Genomic DNA, 13037 nt, shown 5'->3' on the forward strand with positions numbered 1-13037 from the left:
TGCTTTTCTATCTCACACATGAAGACAATACAGTCCCGCTAGTTGGTTAATTTTTGTTCTAGATGGCGATCATGCTTAATCTTTACAGTTAACAGTTATTGAATGTCAACTTTACCTCAGTAAGCTTGCCATTTATTATAACTTATATTGTGTACATTTTTTAATCCAGGAGAAAACTATATCAGATGTTGACTATATTTCACTTATCTCCAGCCTTGTCTGTAATTGTTCCCCTTTAAATCCTGAATTATCTCTTTTGACAGATAACCCTTGATCAAACATTAGATTTGCAAAAGACAATATTCATATATAATATATAATATTTTTTACACTCCTCCTGTGATGGGCCTAGTGCTGGGTCCCTCAGGGCCTTGCCCTCAAGTTGCTCACTACCTGTGTGTCAAGGGTGTCGTTGAGTGCACAAGGTCATTAATTGTAAGGAGTTTCATATTGGAGGTAACCAGAAGATTGTGAGGCTTGAGACTTTCAACTTCAGGTTGGAGGCATATGGAAGGATTTGCTTCACAGATCCAGTTTTGCAAGAGAGACAAAATAAGGGAGTTCTTCAGGTGAAAGGTTAAGAGAATATAACCAGAGATGCCTGCAGAGAAGAATTGTATTTCATTAACCTGGAGAAGTTCTTTTTTATCCTTCGAGGTGTGAAAACATGGTATCACTGTTAACAAGGAGTTATCCATTTTGTGTCACCCTTCCGAGCACAGTTAATTTGGGGAACAGAGGCAGGAAGACCTTCTATGGCTCTAGGAGCATCTCTGACAAAGGCTTAACACTCTAGAATGGCAGAGCATTCTGTCCTGTGAAGCTAACTCCTACTGGATTTACTGCTTGCCCTCAGTTTACTTTTTGTCCAAGTCCCTTTCCTTCCTTTTGAGTTTTGTTCCCTCATTTGAATCTCTTGTATTGTGTGGTTGTCCCCACAACTGTCTGGGTTTTCTTATAATCTACAGCCTCCTCACTTCCTCTACAGTTGACACGATGGAAGTCACCTGTGATGAAGAAGTCTCTTCTGTGTGTCATGTCTTTATTACCACTGGTGGTGTGACCTTATTTGCTTACACCCTTTCTGTGAGTTTTGAGTTTTAGTCTTGTCGTCTGTCAGGATGAGAGGACTACGCAGGAAAAATACACAAAGTACATAAGCATACCAAGTGAATAATCACGGTAAGGGTACTTCAGGTGCTTAGCAGTGGTCCCTGCTCTACGCAGCTTTGCGTAGTTAAGTGGTTTGTTGTTGTTGTTTTTGTAATGGGTGCTGAACCGTGGGCCTTCACATTGAGCTATGTAGTCATCCCTTTTTTATTTTTTTATTTTGAGACAGAGTTAGTAAGTTACAGAGTTGCTTTGCCTGGGCTTGAATTTATGATCCTCCTGCTTCAGCCTCATAGAGTGCTAGGATTACAGGTATACGCCTGCCACCACACCTGGCTCACAGTTAACTTTTAATCCATTTATGCTGAAGGTTGCATTTTTTTTTTTTAATTTTTACGTGAAATCCCTATATGTTATCTAAAACTTCAAGGAAATAGAATTTGAAGAGGAAAATACATTATAATGTTCTATTATGGGCATTCCAAAAATGGAATACTAGGACTTGAAGAGTTACTCTCTTTAGTCTTTCATGCCTATCTATATGCTTGTGATGAGCTCCTTGTCCCTTGTATTTTTGGCACTTTGCTTTCTTTTTTGGTGACTTTTAGCCAAAAAATTAGTTGGCTGTTTTTGTTACATAGATCGTAACTAAATACCTATTACCCAGGCATCTCCATTCAGCAGGGCATTCCAGTGGGCTAGACTGTGCTAGTCACTGGGGCACAGACTTGTCTCAGTTAATTTGAGGAACACAGGGAAGCAACTAGTTAATGTGAGGAATTCTGTAATTCAGTTACTTAGAGAAAACAGTATGAAACATAGCTGAAGTTGTAAATTTGTTTCTGAGTAGATCAAGAAAATAGGTTATAAGTCAACTAGGTCATGGATATTTACCTGACGAAGAGGAACATACCAAGCCAGGGAGCTTTCCCTATAAAGTCAGGTGAGATGGTACAAGTAGTCACAAGGTGGTCTCCCTCTCCATACTGCTCCAGCTCCAAACTAGTAAAAGGGCAAAGAGGAGACAGGTGCCTTTTTCTTCACAGATGTAGTTACTGTTGCCTTACTAGTGGAAAGCACTTCCTTACTTGTAGTGATTTTCTTTTCATAAACAAAATGAAAGCCAAACATGGGGGTAACACAAAGCTTAGAAAATAGTGTGTAAATATGCCGATTTTTGAGTGTGCCTCAGACTCAGTTTTTTCTCAGCTTTCTATTTCTTTTGATCACCTGCTACATGCCAACACTTTACAAACACTCTCTTTTAATGCATGTTTCCTCATGAGTTAAGATTTCTCTTGGTTTACAGCTGAAAAAACTGAGTCTCAAAGGAATTTAGAAAACACCTGAACACTTAAGATGCACACCTAGTAGCAGAGCTCCTCCCTTAACCCACCTGTGGCCAGCTTCTGCTCCTTTGATCCTAAAGTGAAGCACAAGACTGCCATAAATGACTAGCACTGAACAAGCAGCTGAAACTTTGTAAATGTCCTTTTCCTCACCCAAGCAGTTGAATAATTGAGATAGGGGAATCCTCCTAGCTTCTCCCACAGTTGTCACCCTGACCAAGCACAGGTTATAAGATAGAGTGAAGAATGTCCTATTGTACAGGTTGCAATGGAGTAACTGCTTAGAGGTGATTGTTTTAGGAAAGTGGGAGTAGAAATCATCAGAGATGAGGCACAAGGGAACCCTGCCTTCCCACCTAGTTTCCCCATATTTTTTAGGGGATTCAATGTTTGTAATGTATTTTGAATAGTCTTTATTAATGTGTTTCAGGCTTTAAACTGAGTTGAAGTAATCTGATTTACCCAGGTCAGGAAGAGCTTTCCTCTTTCTTTGTAGGTGGGGAAGTTCTTTCCCTGAGATACTTCAAGGTGGGCTAAATCTTGCAGAGCGAAAGCTTGCCAAGCAAAGCTCATCCTGTGATTATTTTAGTCACTAACAATTGTATCATATTGCTAGAGATTAATGTCCCCCATCAGTCAAACATTAAACTTCCCCCATGTATCCTTGACCAGATATTTGGTGGAGGAAAAAAAAAAGCCCTGTCATTTTGGTTTTGTGTCTTATTTTCAATCTACCACGTGTTTAAAATACATCTCTTTAACAAATTTTAATTTCATGAACTTCATAGAACTTTCATTGGCAACAGCTACTCATTTATTCTAGTTTGAGTTCTGGTACCTGAGAGCATCTTCTTTCAGAAGATTATGAAATGTCTCACTCATACATGTACAGTACTGGGAACAGACAGCTTGTCGTCTCTTCATTGGTTAATCTTTAGCATACCCAGAGACAATGTCCCTGTCTTTGTTGTTTGAGAATGTACAGGCTTAAGAGTATATGAACTCTTGTGCAATTAACACACAAAGAGCACTTGGTAGAGAATTTTTTATTTAAAATCCACAAAACTGACCAGAGAAGAAATTGGCAAAGAGAGGAAGAGCGGGCCAAGCCTGGTGGCACACCCCTTTAGTCTCAGTCCTTAGGAGGCTTGAGGTAGGAGGATCACTGCAAGTTTGAGGCCAGGCTGGACTACATAGTGAGATCAAGGCCAACCTGAACTACATAGCAAGATCTTGTCTCAAAAAATAAAATTAAAAAGAGAAAGAGAAGGGGAAAGGTCCTTAGGACAGTGAATTCAGTCATGGGGATATCTACTATCCTCTTTGGTTAAAAAAAAAAAAAAGCCCAAAGCAGTAAGAAAGCTGAAATACGTTCTGTATTATTTTGCTCTAGAAGTATCATCTCTTTTCCCAACTTTCCTAAGAGTAATTAATCACAAGCTATTTTACGTACCTAAAATGCAAGTCATTTTACATACTGAAGAAAAGCAATGTAGCAAGTAACATTTTACAAAATTTAAATGAAACAAATATTTGAAATAAAATTGGAATTGGAAAACAGGAAGAGAGGCATGTAGACTATTTCTTGATTTATATGAGTCTTTCCCTATTTTCATTGTCAAGCTTCTAGTACTTGGTAGAGAATATTTTTATTTGAAATCCACAAAACTGACCAGAGAAGAGAAGGAGAAATTTGATAGCTCAAAAGTTGCCCTACAAGATTGCATCAGTAAATACACATAAATTCCTGAGACAGGCAGGTGTGTATGTGTGCCAGGTCATGTCTGAACTAACCAAGAAAAACTCGCTTTACTACATGGCTGCTGAAAGCGTTGGTGCCCAACAACTCTCACATTGATATGATTTTTAAAGAGACTACATGTTGGGCAAGCAGCTGGGTAGTTAAAAAAAAAAAAGTATTGGCTGGCTTTTCCACATACAAGGGTATGTAGATCCCTGAGAATTTCATGCTTTGTCTGTGTCAGCACACCAGAGTATCTCTTCGTGATACTAAATCTGACATCATTGGCAGGTTTTCCTCTATATTGGAAGGCTGATATTCAGAAGGGAGTTTTTTTTTCATATATTTCTCTCTTTCTGTGATTAGGATATTTTTATGAGTTGTTTAAACTATGAAATAGTACTGGCAAGTCCTAAGAAAACTGGATCTGGATTTCATTTTGTCTCTTCAACTCTGTGTGATCCTGTGCACATTCCTGACATGTTACAAACAGCTTGTGTCTCGAATGTGCAGTATCAATTTTCAGTGGTGAAAGCCCCAAAAGGAAACAGACTGATTCTTCCATGCATAAACAGCTGGGCAGTTGTGGATGGAATTAATTGCTGATATATATTGGCTGTGTTTTTCTTTTCTTGTCATTTCCTTTGCAGCTGTGAAAGTGAAGTTTGACTTGAAAACAGACATTTCCAGCAGTGCAAATCCAAAAAGTTTCAGGATGAGATTCTTCTAATAAGTATCCAGCTGGTCTCTGGGTTTTTCATTTAGGGGGTGAAATGAGGAAGAACAAAGGATGGCAGCAGGTGATTCAGAATTATGTTCATGGCTGGAAGAATAAGCCAGTCACTTCGACTATGAGAGGAGTATTTTGTGAAATGGTTGGTTTGTCTTATGACAGGAGTGATCCTCTAATCTAACAAAGGCTAGATTGATCAGCACCCCTTTCCTGGGATCCTGTTGTGGTCTAGGATCACTCTCTAAATAGTGAAATGTCCAGTGCTGTGGACTCATTTATTCTTTAGTGCTACAGAGTAGCAGTTGGTCAGAATAATATGACTATGCCTCATTAGAAAGAGAACTTTCCTATTTTTCTCTCAAAAATATTTTCCATTGTTTTAATTACTGTGTAAACAATCATATAGCTTATTTTTTCATATTTGGATGTTTTATTTAGAAAGCATAATGCTTCATTACTATAAAAATTCAGTGAAAAAAATAACTATAGAGAAAAGAATATGAGTTAAAAGCATTTTTAAAAGATTTTTAGATACTAATATATATGATATATATCAGGAATATCTTAATTGGAAGAAGTCATGGGAATTTTTTAAAATTAAAATTCTAATGGAGTTATTTGAAAGTAGTAATTGCAAAAAATTTTTAGTATGCATATTAGTGATTTTCATCAAAATAATTTTTCTCTTTTATGTGTATGTTTTAATGTCCTACAGAGCAAGTACATCAATTGTGTCCTTTATTTTTGGAGATAACTTTTTTTTGGGAGGGAGGGATACTGGGATTGAACTCATGACCTTGCACATAGCAGGCAAGTGCTTGTACCACTGAGCTGAATCTACCCTTGAAGCCAACTTTTGTGAATCGACAATAAAATGTTTTTGTTGTTTATGTGTTGCTAGGAGAAGTACACTATTGGTGAGGAAAGAAAGTAGGTAATTTGTGTTAATGTCCAAGTACCTTAAACAGGTCAAAGTAATGTTCTAAAATGAGCAATGTTTTGGACTCCTTGAGATACATAAAAACTGCTGTTACTAAACTTAGAAGTTGGCATGGTTGGACTTCCTTTATAATAGTATACTTCCACTTAACGTTCTCTTGGTTGAGCTGTGCAATCTAGGTTGCATTTTATCTCTTTTTACACACCACACACACACACACACACACACACACACACACACGTACGTCTGTGTAGTTCACGCCAAGACAGGAAAGCTGATCTGCAAGCATGAACTTTTCCCTTGTTTCTTTATGGAGAGTTAACCAATTAATTGTTACTCTGGGGCCTGAAAAATGTAGTGATATGAATGTGCAGTTTGCTCTCGCTGAAATCTGCCTGGGTGTGTTGTTTCCTCCAGAGTGAGCTCCACCCTTACTCTAACCGCACAGAGTGTAGATATCTTGCTGTTTAAAACAAAGTTCATTTTTCAGGCAGCGTTGCATCAGAATTGCCACACGAAAACCAGCTTAAGAAACATACAGCAGCTTTATTTTTTTTGTAAGTAATGGATTGTCTGTCGTAATACTGATAATTCACAGCTTAGAGGAAAGTATAGATAAGATTAATGGTTAATTTTGTTCCAGCTGCTAATAATACGCAGTATTTTTGGAGAGGAGCCTGTGGTTTTATCACTCAACTAATTATTTTTCTTTTAGTTAGTCTGTTTTAAAAAGCTGTTTACTGAATTATTAATTTTAACTTTTGAGGATGACATTGACTGTTTAAATGAAAACACTAGTAGTCTCCCAAATCTGCCTTCTGACATAAAAGTGTTTGAAGTAAGTGTTTTGTACTGAATTATTGAAGTTCTTTACAGCATCATTGGGCAATACTGCATTTCGAGACGTCGTGGCATGAACTTTGTGTGTAAGAGTGGGTTCATTGAATTAAAAAAAAGGCAGTGTCTAAAGGGCCTTTATTTCTCTCATAATGATGCTTTGTCCTGTTGCTGTTGTCAGAAGAGCTGGGGCAGGCTGCAGCCCAAAGTTCTGTTCCATGCCTCAGCAGTTCGTGTCTCTGTGTTCCTTCTAGAGTTTGAAGTGAATGGTAAGTTGAACTGTAGGAGAATTATTGTTGTTCAATGAAGTTCATGTTCAGGGTTTTTTTTTTTCCTCTGCAGTGGGATCTGTCTGACTCCCCTGACCCGATGTATTGGGGTTCTGTGAAGTGCTCAGTTATGCACTGACTAGAGTGGGCACATTGAAAGACAGGCTGTGCATTGTGAGGTCTGTATGGACTGTTGTGTGCCTGTGGTTGTGTCCATCATGCACTCTTAGAGGTAGGCACACCCACTTGGTGCAGGCAAGTTTGACAGCCTGCCAGAGTTGAAATCAAAGTCAAATGTCGAAAATGGGAGATTTTTGTAATGCTTGCCAGAGTAATATGGTGTCATTCTTTTTGGTTTTAGACTTCCTGACATCTCCTCTCTGTAGCCTTTCCCTTCATAGCTTGGTTGCAGTTGTGTTTAGATGTTCCCTTAACTTCACAAGGAGGTGAGAGTAAATAAAAGCCTGCTATCACAAAAGAAAGCACTATTCCAGGAATTGGGAGACTCTTTTACTGGTTTGCACATTAGTTTTTCCACCTATAAAATTAGAACTTTGGAGTTATCTCTCTAAGATCTTTTTCCAGCATAAACTACCCTATTTTTTTTAAAGACATGTGCTTATTCCAGAAAACCTAAAGGGAATATGTAAGAAAAACATGTATAGATGTCATTTTCATGCGAAATGACATGAAAACTAAAGCTTTAAATAACTTATGTCTGTCAGGAATTTTGGACATTTACTTTTTAATATCTGAGTAGTAGGTCTAGGTATAAATCACTGTACAAAAACATGAGTTTTTCAAGTTGAAACTAAGTCAATCTTGTCCACAGTGTGGTGTGAACATTTCCTTGAACATCACCTATACTTGGTTATATTTGCTGTGTAATCTTTGTTAGGTGGCTTTCAATTACACACTGTGGACACACATTCCAGTTAATCTGTGAAGTAAGTTTCCCTTACAACACAAAAAGCAATCTACTGTTGTTTCATTTAAGAAAATAATTGGTTTCAATCCAGTATTTAGAGCTAGGTGATCTCTGCTGTCTCTTTGAACCTTTAAATATAGCAAAGATTTTTATGGTAAGCAGAGCAAAGCTTGCCTACTAATCTGTTGTTAAATACTGAAATTAGATTATTTTATAAACAGATTTTTATCTGAAACTTCTATAGAAAGTTAATAATATCTCTAATAATAACCTTAGTTTTCTCGTCATAATTAAATAATGTAAAGAAAATGGAGTATTTTTACCAGGCCCTGATACAGCTGCTCCCAAGGACACTTCTGTTTGCTGCAGTATGCTACAGGTATTTTCACTTACTTATGTATACCCTAGTCATGAAAAAGGATATATATTCCATGATATGAAAAGGTCAGAATCTTAATTCTTTTCCAAAGAATTAAATATAATGTGTCTTCTAGATTAGATATACTAGAGTTTCATCTTCCTCACCAGAGAGCCCTTTCCCAATCCTCTGTGGAAATTTCCTTCTCTACTTCATTGTACTTTTTTAGAAAGTATTAGTTTCATAACATAAAAACCAGTAAAGAAACTAAACAGTACAAAAAAATGTAATAAACTCCCATCCTGATATCTTTAGCCCTTCTCTATTTTTCCAGAAATTTTCTGTAAGTGCATGCATTTGTGTATGCATGTGGGCGTGTATGTACCTGAATGCCTTTTAAAAAATCCATAGAAAAGTCAACAATACATATCATTATGTGTTTAGCTCATTCTTTTAAATTATGATTTTTTAAAGAGAATTATAATTCTGTGTGGCTCTTTAGTGTATGTTATATACCATATAAGTTGATCACTAGTCTTTTGGTTGATTTCTGAATGATTTTCGAGTTGATTCCCATATCCCTTCTAGCTGATATGCTTTTGCTGTCCTCTTTTCTTCTGCCTTCCATTCTGGACAGAATTTACAGGTTGTAGTGAAGGGATGCCAGCGTTATGTGGCCATATAGAAACCCTCACGACCCCTTCTCTTTGTATGATTAGGACTCCAAGGGGAGATCCCACTATGCCCACCACACATGGCCTGGAATATCGTGGAAAGGAGTAATTTCTCAGCACAAAACTGAAAGAATGTTGGATTAAAAGTCAAAAGGTAATTTGAGAGTTAGATTATGGGATAGTGGACCAATCATCTAGCCCCTTTGATTCTCAGTTTTACTGTCTAGGAAGAGATTAGGATACATGAGTTTTAGTGCTGCTTACATTTTACATTTTAATTTTTACATAATATTTTTTTCTGGAATATTTATTAAACCTATGTAACCCAAGCTATATGAAATTTCTGTTTAAATCAAGAACATCTTTTGTATATATTGTGCAGTCTGTATTTGCCTTGCCATCTGGCCTAAATTTAAGAATGTAAATAAGAAATTGAATACTCTTCTATATTTTTTAATGAAGACTACCCTTTCCTTAAAAAATCAGTTTCAAGAGTATACCCATGTTTATAGCACAATTCACAGTAGCTAAATCTCTATTTTAATGCAGTATAAGTAGATATTACTAAAATATAAAACACATGAAAAAAGTTTTATATCAAAATAAAGAATAATAATAGATACAGTACAATGTGTATCATAATCTTAAAAATCTTGAAAGATTATGATCTCAGATTCCAAGTTTTAGACAAAAAAAGACTGTTAGCCAAGTCTTGGAAGCACCTGTATGTCCATTATCCAGATGAATGGATAAACAAAATGTACAAACAAAAAGAGTACTATTCAACCATACAGAAGATAAACATGAACCATTTGTAGAAAAATGGGTGCACCTGAAGACCATAATGTTAAGTGAAATAAATAAAACACACAAACTTGTTTGACTTTTAAGTTGTGTGACTTCTCTAATATGAGAAACCCAAATTATAAGTAAAGAGCAAAACAAATGATGGAGATAGGAAGCAGGGAGACAGATCATTCTCAAATGGGAAGAGTACCAAGAGATAGAGGGGGAAGGAGGAGGGTAGGGAAAGGGGATGAAAAGGGAACAAGAGGTACTATTTGTGTGCACCTGCTCCACACAAGGAGTGTAAACATTATATGTTCCAGACGTGTACTCTTTAAAGTATAAAATTCATTCCAAAGGTAAAAGCAAATCCTTTTACTTTATTTAATCAGACTTGAGTAGTTGAAGTCTTTGAGGAAGGTAACGTTTGTGTTTAAAATTGATCCTTATAATTGTCAATAAGTTCAGCTATTCAGAGCTACTAACCCTAGGGCTTTAAAATTTGGCGTTAGCGTTTCTGTTGAATTTTTTCACATTCTAGTCTCTAATCTGTCTTCTTGTTTCACTGACATCACTTGACTAAAATTTTCTGATTATGTGCTGAGGAGGCAACTTTAGAATTACGCTGTACTCTGCTGTGCTGCCAGCAGAATTGCAAAGTTATAAACTAACAAAAGCAGGAATATTTGCTGCGTCATACATAGGATATTAGGTGTTTGTTTCTTGATTTTAACTCTTGGAAGTCAGCCAAGTTGACAACTGTTACAAAAGCAAAATGGAGTAATAACTTCATAGTTTGATAAACATGTTTCTTGGCCTTTAAGGTAGAGGAATCTATGTATGTTTGTATACTGGTTGTCCTGGCAACCAGATGCAATTATCACTGTGGCAAAAAGTTGGATATATCTTAAATAAGTATACTTTTCTAAAGGTAATTGTATTACTGGTATTCCATCTTAATTTCATACAAGTTGTTTAACATATGGTTCCATTTAGCAAAATCTATTGAAGTTCTCATAGTTAACCACTACATTAAATGGTGAAAATACCTAGGGGACTGAGACCATCTTGGCTGATTTCCTAAGATGACAGCTATTCCTATATCTTCTATTGTTGGAGTTTTCTAATAACCACCTTTAAGTAGAACTTGAATAAAGAAAATTTTTTAGATTTTGAGTCTGTGAAAATGAATGAAAGTAATGTGTTTATAGTGCTTGAAAAGAGGTCTTACTGTCTTGTTAGGTAGTGTATTTATTGTGGAGGCATACTCTTCTAGAGATAGGTCTGGTAGAAATAAAGCTTAGTAATCAGATTCTAAATGAACTAAACATGTGGTATGTAGACTACATGGACTTTGATTTTAGCCTACTAAAAACATATGTGAGCTATGAAGGCCTGTTGTAATTATTGTACTTCATGTGATGCCTGTTAAATATTTGTGTGTATGAAACTATGAAAATGGTAATCCTGTGATGTATTTTTAAAGCATGTATAAAGGTATGGATTTATTAATTTGGTGGTACTAGGGTTGAACCCAGGATCTTCATACTGAGCTACATCCTCAGCATCCTACCTCCTTTTTTCTTAATTTTTTTTAGTTTCTGAGACAAGGTCTCACTAAGCTACTAAGTTGCCCAAACTAGGCTTAAACTTGTGATCTTATGACATAGCCCATAACACCTTTGTCAGATCACCCCATCCACTGTGGCATTTACAGAAGGCTACTATCTACAGGATATTGAACAAACTTTGTCTAAAACTTTTGAAACCATTTTAGGAAAAGTCCTGTGATAGCAAAATCTGGCAAATAGGTAATAGTTTCAGCTGAAACAGCTGTTATGGGGAGAGCCGAGAAAGGGCAAGGGGCAAAGCCTCTCATTACTCTGGCCTATTAGGTGTTCCCAGAAGGCCTACGCTTTCTTCTTTGGAACCCACCATTTGGCTAGGCCTGTGACACTGAGTGGGGCTTCACTTCCTATCAAGAAATGCTGGTTTTCAATGTATTATCTTGTTGACAGTGAACAATAGGCTATTAATGTTTTAGAACAAGTATCATAACAAAACCTGTATTTATATTATTCTAAAAAATGAAAGCTTTGCCTGGGCTTCAGAATACTTTGGACTGTCATCAACTCAAACATAAAAGTTAGGCCCATAAGAACAATGGGGGGAAAAGTGCTTTATTTAATAGGGATGATCTTTTAAGACTTACTCTATTAACTTCCTATGCATAGAGAAACAAGAATAAATTATTTCAAACATCTTTTGGGTATGAAAAATGTCTATTTAAAAGACTGTTTTGAACTTTGGGAACCAAACCATAAAACTAGTATAAAGAAAAAAGCCTCAAATCTAAATTTTCCTTTAAAATTTCATACCCTCTTATGAACTATAATATACTGCTTTTGGTATTTATATTGAAATTATGTTTGATCATTATTGTTTATTTGGGGCTGGCAACTTTTTAAAAACTCTGTTGTTTTCACGGGAAAAATTTGAAGAAAATTCCATTCAAATGATAGGTAATATCAAGTTATTAGAGTATAATTTAGTAAAAGTATAAGAGCAAGAAAATATAAAATCAAGCGGGAAACATAGAAGTCATCCAGTCAAACCTTATTTTCCATGTGAAAATTTCAGATCTTAACCTCTTCACTAAAAACTTTCTTTACTTACCATAATGCAAAATTCTTTTTATCAGCAATCCTCAAAAACTATCAAATATGTTATAAGCTATCTTTCCTTTGACAACTGTCTTAAACTGGCTTTTTCTATATTGCAATTAACTTTTCCATTATGATTTTCTCCTCTCCATGATTAAACTTGAAGATATTTCGGGGCAGGATCCAGACCCGACCCTTATATTTCTGTATACCATGCTGCTTGGCTGAATAATGGGTTGGATTAGGTTGGAGTTAGTTTTGTGAAGGTAGTATTTCTGTAGCATTGTTTGTGTCCAGTTTCAGAACATAGCATTAAGTATAGATTTTTTAAAAATTGCTCTTTTTATACCTTTACACTTCTAATTACTTTTTGATCCCTTTAAGACATTTCAAATGCGGGTCATACAGTATTCATTACCTCAGCCACATTGAGTACCTTTGATCAAGCCATGAATACCTCCTTGTTTTGTTTTTGATTGGGTCTTGCTGTGTGGTGCTGGCTGGCCTTGAACTCCCTTATGTACCCCAGGTTAGCCTTGAACTCATGGCAGTTTTCTTGTCTCAACCTCCTGAGTGCTGGGATTATAGGTATGCACGACTACACCAGACTAGGTAAACATTTTTAAATGGAGGTATTTAAACCAACTAC

The 13037-nt window shown here is 36.2% G+C and overlaps 1 protein-coding gene across 9 annotated transcripts in view; it reads left to right on the forward strand.

Moving 5' to 3' along the window:
- Positions 1-13037, forward strand: part of Add3 (adducin 3) — a 125934-nt gene that overhangs the window by 70065 nt on the left and 42832 nt on the right. For 2 of the 9 annotated variants that reach the window (XM_013158357.3, XM_005005973.4), the window contains exon 2: positions 8985-9093. The exons of 5 other annotated variants lie outside the window; for them this stretch is intronic. The gene's annotated coding sequence lies outside the window, so the exon portion shown is untranslated. Of the gene's footprint in view, positions 1-6272; positions 6431-8984; positions 9094-13037 lie in introns of those variants that run through there. 2 more of the 9 variants (XM_063244683.1, XM_013158358.3) reach the window with 2 other exon arrangements.

Source organism: Cavia porcellus, unplaced genomic scaffold, assembly GCF_034190915.1.
Source record: "Cavia porcellus strain 051 isolate PalLab524CR breed Dunkin Hartley unplaced genomic scaffold, mCavPor4.1 scaffold_2, whole genome shotgun sequence".
In the NCBI taxonomy this organism is placed as follows: Eukaryota; Metazoa; Chordata; class Mammalia; order Rodentia; family Caviidae; genus Cavia; species Cavia porcellus.